The sequence below is a fragment of the Mus pahari genome, chromosome 3 (genome assembly GCF_900095145.1).
Source record: "Mus pahari chromosome 3, PAHARI_EIJ_v1.1, whole genome shotgun sequence".
NCBI classification, from domain to species: Eukaryota; Metazoa; Chordata; class Mammalia; order Rodentia; family Muridae; genus Mus; species Mus pahari.
This window is the reverse complement of record NC_034592.1, coordinates 163,803,973-163,812,771: the sequence shown is the minus strand read 5'-3', so window position 1 is coordinate 163,812,771 and position 8,799 is coordinate 163,803,973. Positions and strand designations below refer to the sequence as shown.

Below are 8,799 nucleotides of genomic sequence, written 5' to 3'. Positions count from 1 at the left end.
CCTGCCTCTGCCTCCTGAGTGCTGGGATTAAAGGCATGTGCCACCACGCCCGGCCCAGTCTGGCTTTGAACTCACAATCTTTTGTGCTTCAATCTCCTAAATCCTTAGGTTATAGGAGTGTGTTGCTGCCCAGACTGGCTGTATAACTTAATAATCTAATTTAGACGTTTGAGAAAGCAGAAAAGGATTGTCCCATTTACAGACCAAAATATATATATATATATATATATAGGGTGACTTAATAAAAAAAAAAAAATTAAAACAAAAACATATCAATGGACAGGACAAGAATTTCTAAAACTTATCCAGATATGCCTATTGGAAGTAGAGGCAAGAGGAAGAGTTCAAAGTCTTCCTCCGGCTACATAGCAAGTTTAAAATCAGATTAGGAAAGAACAAGACCCTGTCTCAAAAAATATAAAGAAAGAAAGAAAAAAAAAAGCACAAAAAAGGAAGCAAAGCTATTGATGGGTAAGTGCTTTATTTTATGTGCACTGGTACTTTGCCTGTATGTATGTCAGTGTGAAGATGCCATATATTGGAGTTGCAGATAGTTGCCAGCAGCCATGTGGGTGCTGGCAATTGAACCCAGGTCCTCTAGAAAAGCATTCAGTGCTCTTAACTGCAGAGCCATTTCTCCAGCCCCAAATAACTGCTTTAAAATTGCTTTTAAAAATGGGGTTTGCTGGGTGTGGTGGCGCACGCCTTTAATTCCAGCACTCGGGAGGCAGAGGCAGGTGGATTGATTTCTGAGTTCGAGGCCAGCCTGGTCTACAAAGTGAGTTCCAGTACAGTCAGGCACAGAGAAACCCTGTCTCGAAACAAAAAACAAAAAACCAAATAAATAAATAAATAAAAATAAAAATGGGGTTTGATGGGCTGGAGAGATGGCTCAGAGGTTAAGAGCACTGACTGCTCTTCCAAAGGTTCTGAGTTCAAATCCCAGCAACCACATGGTGGCTCACAACCATCCAAAATGATATCTGATGTCCTCTTCTGGTGTGTCTGAGGACAGTTACAGTATACTCAGATATAATAATAAATAAATTTAAAAAGGGAGGGCTGAGGATGCCTGGAAAGACGGCTTAGCAGTCAAGAGCACTGGCTGCTCTTCCAGAGGACAGTGATTTGATTCCCAGGACCTACATGTTGACTCGCAGCTGTAGGGAACTCCAGTTCCAGTCAATCCAACATCTTGTTGCTGGCCTACACTGTCACCAGGCACACAAAGCAGGGCATAGACATAACATCCAAAACCACAAAATAATAAACTAAAATTACTAAAATGGTTTGTACAAAACATTTGGCTTCTCAAACTCTTAGTTCTAATAATATAATGAATCATAAGTGAAACATTTCTGACACCTGCTAGATAAATTAGACACTTAAGAGGGATTTCACACAAATGCAACCTTCAGGATATGTCTTTTGTTTCTACAGAAGCTTTTTTATGCTGGAAGAAGGGCAAAGTTGTATCAGGAACTAAGAGGCTTTAAGAAAAGGCTTTTTTAAAGGTTAAAAGGTGTCCCCTTATGAGGTGCACCCAAGTCAAGTCCCAGGGTGCTGCAGGGCTGAACAAAAAGGCAAAGGACTTACTACATCAGGCATTGAAGACAAAATAGCATTGAGCAGGTTTATCCTTACATTTGCCCAAATATCAAAAGGAAATAAATTTTGATAATGTATGTTAAAAAAATTTACATTCTAACAGACTTTGTCAAAGAAAAATTACAATAAATGCACTCTTGTTTAACAGAGAAACTCAATAGGCCTGTTGACTCCTTCCTGTATTAAGAGAAAATAAAGGCAGGCAACAGCACCTTTTCCTTCACCTTTTCCTTCAGATCATTCCTCCTGTTCCCACTCTCCACCTCACCTTCACTTAGTAGTGTCAGATGAGAAGCCTGCAGCCTTAGACCTCTAGGCCCTTGACTCATAACTTGCCCCTTAAGGTTAACTCATATCTATAATACCATGGCATAGATGAATATGCTCTTCACTGGAACATATTCCACTGGATGAAAATGAACAGTCATTAAGGCAGATTTCTCTAAGATGGTCACACTTCTTTCCCAAGACAGCCTGAATGGGACACACCTGATAGCATCACCCAGCAAATCCTCATTCCCATACTCTTGACTCACCAGGATTGTAACCATATAGCCAATAGGCAAGCATCCCTTAGAACACATAAAAGAAGTCTGCATATTTTATCTTTTTTTTTTTTTTTTTTTGGTTTATTCGAGACAGGGTTTCTCTGTGTAGCCCTGGCTGTCCTGGAACTCACTTTGTAGACCAGGCTGGCCTCGAACTCAGAAATCAATCCGCCTGCCTCTGCCTCCCGAGTGCTGGGATTAAAGGCGTGCGCCACCACTGCCTGCATATTTTATATTGTAAAGCACCAAATTTAATATTTAGCAACTAAACTGCAAAATCACCAACAACTCGTGATGATGAGTAAGCTTCACTTAACACAAATTCAAGGAATACTGACTGAGAGTTCATATTATCTCACAAAATCTAAAAATACTAGTTGGGTTCAAAATATCTAGAAATAAAGTTCTCTGCTACAAATTAAATGTCACTTGTGAAAAACATATAGTGATTATGGAATGAAATAAAAGAATGCGTACAAATTAGTGGAGAGGAAACTTATGGAAGAATTTTCAGTGATCTCTCTGAAACCTAGCCTTACTCTTTTTTTTTTATTATTATTTGTTTTATTGTATTGAGACAAAGCTCTGTACAACAGCTGTGTACTCTCTAGCTGGCCTGGAACCTGCTTTGTAGACCAGACTGGCCTCAAACTCACAAAGATCCAGTGCCTCTGCTGGGATTAAAGGCAGTCATAAGATATTTTGTTTCTGTCATTTTGATATAAAATGTCAATGCTTGTGAAACTCAAAATTTGAAGCAATTAAAAAAAAAAAAAAAAGATTTATTTATTTATTATATGTAAGTACACTGTAGCTGTCTTCAGACACTCCAGAAGAGGGCGTCAGATCTTGTTACAGATGGTTATGAGCCACCATATGGTTGCTGGGATTTGAACTCCGGACCTTCAGAAGAGCAGTTGGGTGCTCTTACCTACTGAGCCATCTCACCAGCCCCTGAAGCAATTTTTACTTGTAAAAACACAAACACACACACACAAAATCAAAAGCCTATACTGAGGACTAGGATAGCTCAGTGGGTAAGAATATTTACTCTGCAAGCATGAAGTCATATTTGAATCGCCAAGACCCAACCCACTTTAAAAAGTCTGGCATAGTTTTATGTACCTGTAACCCCAGCACTAGGAGCAAAGTCAAACAGATCCTATAAACTTACTAGCCAGACACTCTGAAGGAACTTCTGGGTCAGAGAGGCTCAATGTAATAAGTAAGATCCACAGAAGATACCCATATTCTGTTGTGGCCTTTGTATACACACAGGCGGGTACATTTATTTATACAAGCTAGTCCATGTATCATACCCATATAACTCCACAACACACACCAAATTAAACAAAACCAAAAATTATAACTTATGGTGGTTAGAATGGTATGGCCCCCATAGATTCATGTGTTTGAATGCTTGGCCCATAGGGAGTGGCACTATAAGGAAGTATGGCTTTGTTAGAGGAACTGTGTCACTCTAGGGGTAGGCTATAAGGTCTCCTATGCTCAGGCTATGCCCAGTATGGCATACAGTCTCTCTTTGCTGCCTATATATCAAGATGTAGAACTCTCAGCTCCATCTCCAGCACCATGTCTGCATGCATGCTGCCATGACAAAAGACTAACCCTCTGCAACTATAAGCCAGCCCCAATTAAATGCTGTTCTTCATAAGAGTTGCCGTGTTCAGGGTGTCTCTTCACAGCAGTAAAACCCTAACTAATACACTTATTAAATATCATATACTAAGAATAAAGAACACAAACTGTTCATTAATAAATGAACTCAAGTTAATGCAAAGTGTCAGGAGGAGCAAAATCCACACTAAAGGTTGTTGGGTAATCCAATCCTTAAATCTTCCTGTTTAGTTGCCAGTTATCAGATTAGTGTTAATCCTTGTCAGGGTTGCCATCAGAAGCAGCCCTGGCACAGCAGCTCAGGCTCCAAGATTAATAATGTTTTAGGGGTAGGATTTTTACAAAATAAGGCCATCACCATTTTTAGCATCTTTGTCATTTCTATTTAGGAAAACTATCAGTAAAATACCTTCTATTTATCATTTCTTTGCTTCCATAACAGGCAGATATGATGAAAAAAATTTCCCCTCGTTTTATAGAGTACAGAGAGAGACCCAGAGCCGGAAGGAGCTGTGGTGGTGTGAGCTCTAACCTTGTCCCCTCTCAGGAAGGAGAATCTAGCAGATTCTGCTGATGTACGGATGAGGAAGTACAGCAAAACTGTAGATTTGCCTGACAAAAAGCTTTAAATTCATCACTTGGATCCTATAGTACACAATAATAAGCCTCATTTTAGGAGTGTAACTTTTTACTTTTTCTTTGAGGTGTTGGCACATGACAGACAACCACCCTCCTCTTATCTGCACCTTCAGTCCCGATTATTACATTTTTAAATGCTTAATATATCAAGCCTGAAAACTTCCAGGAGGCACCACAGGAACACCAGAGGTCCTCATATGCAAAACGGATGCTTATGCCTCATTTCCACACAAACGACTCCTAACCAGTTTCCCTATGATTTCAGGACTTTATTTCTTTATTGGAGAAGAATAACTGCTTTCATTTGCTGCTAGTTTGCTCACAGTATTACACACTTCAAATCCCACACCTCATGCTTACCTCATGCTCTGCTTTCAGGAGCAACCTTCTAAAACTCTACCCTATCATAAGCCTCAGTTTCACTGCATCTAATTTATTCAACAAGCACCTATGAGCACCATGCACCTGGGCCTTAAAGACACAACTCTAGCAGATTATGGGCTACTGTAAGCTATAGGTGGTTAACAAACTGAAGAAATCAGGCCCAGAAGCCTTGGAAGCTCTAAGTCTAAGTTCATTAAGTTAGATCTTCAGCAAAGGAGGCTGTCAGGGTGGGTCTACAACTATACCCAGAAGCATCACTCTCTCCAAAGGGCTCTTGGGTTACAAGTGGGTAGCATGCACCCAACACTGAGCCACAAATTAAAAGAACTGTTCTCGATAATACAGAGAAGTCAGGATGGTGAGATAGCCCAGCAGTTAAGAACACTAGCTGCTTTTCTAGAAGTTCTGAGTTCAATTCCTGGCAACCACCAGGTGGCTCACAGTCATCTATAAAGATCAGATGACCTCTTCTGGCATGTAGGTGTATGTGCAGACAACACAACTACATTTAAAAAAGTGCACACATAAGTTTTTAAAAAAATACAGAGAAATCTAGCTATCCTTCTAAACTTAGATGGGAATGAGGCAAAGGCATGAGAAAGAACTACAGAGTCACAAAGAAGTCTCTACTGGGTTGTCAAAGCACTGATGAGCTTCCAGCTAAGGGCACCAGCAACGGCTCACTCTTATGCCGAGTGTGGTGGTAAAAGTCTATGATTCTAGCCCTTTGCCAGGCTGAAGCAGGAGCAACACAGGTTGCAAGTTAGCTTGAACTATAGCAAGATCCTGTTCACAAAAACAATCTCTCCACAATAACTAAAGAATCACAAGACTTCCTATCACCTTCACCTCAAGTCCTGAGACAAGTAACCAAAGACAAAATTTCTAAGAGCCTTTTTACTGAACCAGTAGCATATCTTTTAAACACTTTTAACTCTGAAAAAAAATCACAAATCAAAAGTTACAAAGAGTAGGCTGACGATGGTAGTACACCCCTTTAGGCCCAGCACTTGGAAGGCAGAGGCAGGTGGATCTCTGAGTTCAAGGCCATGGTGCACAGTCCATAGTGCAAGTATCAGGGCAAGCCAGAGAGAAACCTAGTCTCAAAAAACCAATCCTCCTCCTGTCCCCCCACACCCCCAAAAAGCTGTAAAGTGACTTTACAGGAAAGTATAAACCCTTTCTCTTAACTGACTGCCCTCCCCCACCCCACCACCCAAATGGGCAGGGGAAAGTTGGTGGCTCTGTCCTTGAGGATACAGAAGCCTGGTGACTCTTAAGTGCTCAGTACTCACTAATTGGCTTCCTGGTGAAAGGGTAATAGCCCAGCTGCTACTAAACTCATTTCCATTCATTCCGTAAGTATTTACTGGGCACATACCATCTGACTATCCTAAACAAAACAAAACCTTAATTAAAAAACAATGTTAAATATGTTAACACATTAAACGAAGAGTCAAGCTCTGTATAAAATTAAGCAAGGAGGGGAAAAGTCAAGCAGAGAGCCTAACAGTCGACAGTAGACTAGTTACAGTACACAGTGGAATAACAGGAGTAGAAACGAAGGAAATCTCACAGAACAGGAACAAGAGTGGTCAAGAAAAAAAAAATCAAAAATTGAGCACTTAAATTGGTTAAGAGACTAGCAAGGAGGCTGCTGGAGCAAAGAGATTCTGCGGCACAGAGCTTAAAGAATCCAAGGACAGGTGCCCTGTTCCCAAACCCGACTGCATTTAGAGACTCCACATTCACAGGGCCAGCCCAAGTATGAAAACACTGATACAGGTAACAGATTCATAACACATATTAAGTTAGAAACTGCGGAAAGTCCTGGCTTTTAATGTCACCTAACAGATCACGCTTTCTTTAAAGAAAGCAAATAAATGAACAAAATTATCCTATGATTAGAGTTCTGTCTTTAGGCAACCATGACAATATATGGGTCAATATAATTCTTTGTAGTATTAAGTAGCGTTTTGATGTTTAAACAGACAAATCACTGGCAATTCAAATACACTGCCTATAAAGGATGAATGATCAGCTGAGCGTCCAACAAACGGCGACCCAATTTCCCCAAAGTCCAATCTGAAAACAAATTAAAGCTACCTTTTGTATTATTTTTCCGAAGATGCACTTAATGAATTCGGAGAAATCATCTCCTAGACACAAGGAAAAACAAGTCTTTAATCCAGCCATATAATACAAGTTGGAGCCTGAACGAATGAGTCCCTAATTCTCTCCCCAAAGAGCACGACACAAAATCGCCTCTTAAAATGTCGTTCCGAGGCACATAAACTAGGGGATTTTTATACGTCAAATGCCTTTGAAATTTACTACTATAAGGCAATTTCTGCGTCCCAGAACGTGAACAAGCCTCGGAGCCTTTACTGCCCGCCTCCCTACACCAGTATCTGCGTTCCGGGAGCCGCGGAGGCGGCCGCGCGTGCGAACCGGAGTTGGCCCGGAAAGCCTCGTCTCCGCACCGCACCTCCGTGCGCAAGGTCGAGCAGGGCCTAGCGGTGCCCAGGGCCGGGCTCGCGGGCTCTGCTGAGGGTCGCCGCCATTTCCGGCTGCGGGCAGCTTGCACCTCCTTCTGCGGCGCCCTCGCCCCACTTCCCCTCCCCTTCGCCCGGCTCCGGCGGCTTGAACCCCGCGGCCCCACCTAATTTGAGGGCCACTGGAGAGTGAGCTCACCTGTCGGCACGCCCGCCGGTCCACCGGTTCCGCGGCTCTGCTTTCCGTACCAGGGCAGTGGTGGGCAGCCGGCCGGCCTACTGCTCGGCCTGAGGATCCCGGGCGGCGACAGCCGTAGCAGCGGCAGAGGACGGCGGAAGCAACACTGACGGCAGCAAGAACGCGCACGCTCACGCACTGGCACGCGCGCCCCCGGAAAAGACGTGTGTTCTGGCAGGTCAGAGCCGGCTGCGCAAGCGCCTACAACCTAACACTGAGGCCCCGCCCATAGTTGGAGCCAAAGTGGCAGGGCCGCACGAAAGCTCTGCAGCCCCGGTAGAACTCGGCCCCCGAAAGGTTGTGCCCCAATTGACGATCAATGGGAAGGGTTAAAGTGGTGGGCGGAGCCTGCAACTACTAAGCCGGAAGCTACAGCCCGGGAGCAGAGGCAAGGCCTAGGCTTGCGGGTTCGCTTCTGGAAGGCAGGCAAGTGGCACACCGCAAGTAAAACTGCTCCTCTTGCAAAAAATGTATTACTACTTACCAAAAAACTAGAGAGGGAGACCTTCATCTTCGTCTCAAGGTACTGCCTTGGGACTGACATTTTCGTTCATCCCTGGAGACCACCCAGAAAAGACTTTCCTGCCTGTCTTCCCAGTCACTGAAAAACCAACCGCCATTATTTAGAATCGTCTGCAATGATATGCGTGGACGGTTAAGGACTTTTCTTCTCACTCTGTCTCATACAATCCTTGTTCATTCTGTTCACTTACTAAGAAACCTGGTAACAAACAATTTCAAGTGCCGTGCTTTTTTATTCCAGAGCTACCAGTCTTCAGTCTTCCTGGCCAGTGTTCCTACAGCTTAACTTTCATTCTTGCCTGGCCACTTTTTCTTTTATAATTTTTTTGGATTATAATTACATCATTGTCTCCCCTTCCTCTCTCCAACCCTCTCATGTTAACACACACACAGTTTCAAATTCATAGCCTCTTCTTTGTTGTGTTTTACCTCCTAAATATACATAAATACAGCCTATTCAGTCTGTATGTTAAGTATGTATATGTTTTCAAGGCTGATCACTTGGTATGGAAAAACCAATTACTATGCTCTTCCCTAAAACATATTTCTCCAGCTCTCAGAATTCCTTAGTTACCTAGGATTGAGGCCTTGTGTGCTTTCTCCCTTACACCATGCTTAGCTGATTTTTTTTTTTTTTTTCTGGTTTTTCGAGACAGGGTTTCTCTGTATAGCCCTGGCTGTCCTGGAACTCACTTTGTAGACCAGGCTGGCCTCGAACTCAGAAATC

General features: G+C 42.8%; 1 protein-coding gene across 4 annotated transcripts in view; it reads right to left on the bottom strand.

The window, feature by feature from the left end:
- Dnajc5 (DnaJ heat shock protein family (Hsp40) member C5) overlaps positions 1-7,696 on the bottom strand; it is a 34,086-nt gene extending 26,390 nt beyond the window's left edge. For 2 of the 4 annotated variants that reach the window (XR_003843448.1, XM_021193819.2), the window contains exon 1: positions 7,512-7,694. The gene's annotated coding sequence lies outside the window, so the exon portion shown is untranslated. Of the gene's footprint in view, positions 1-6,923; positions 6,977-7,511 lie in introns of all 4 variants that reach the window. The other 2 variants (XM_029536159.1, XR_002380374.2) reach the window with 2 other exon arrangements.
- Positions 7,697-8,799: the final 1,103 nt, after the last annotated feature.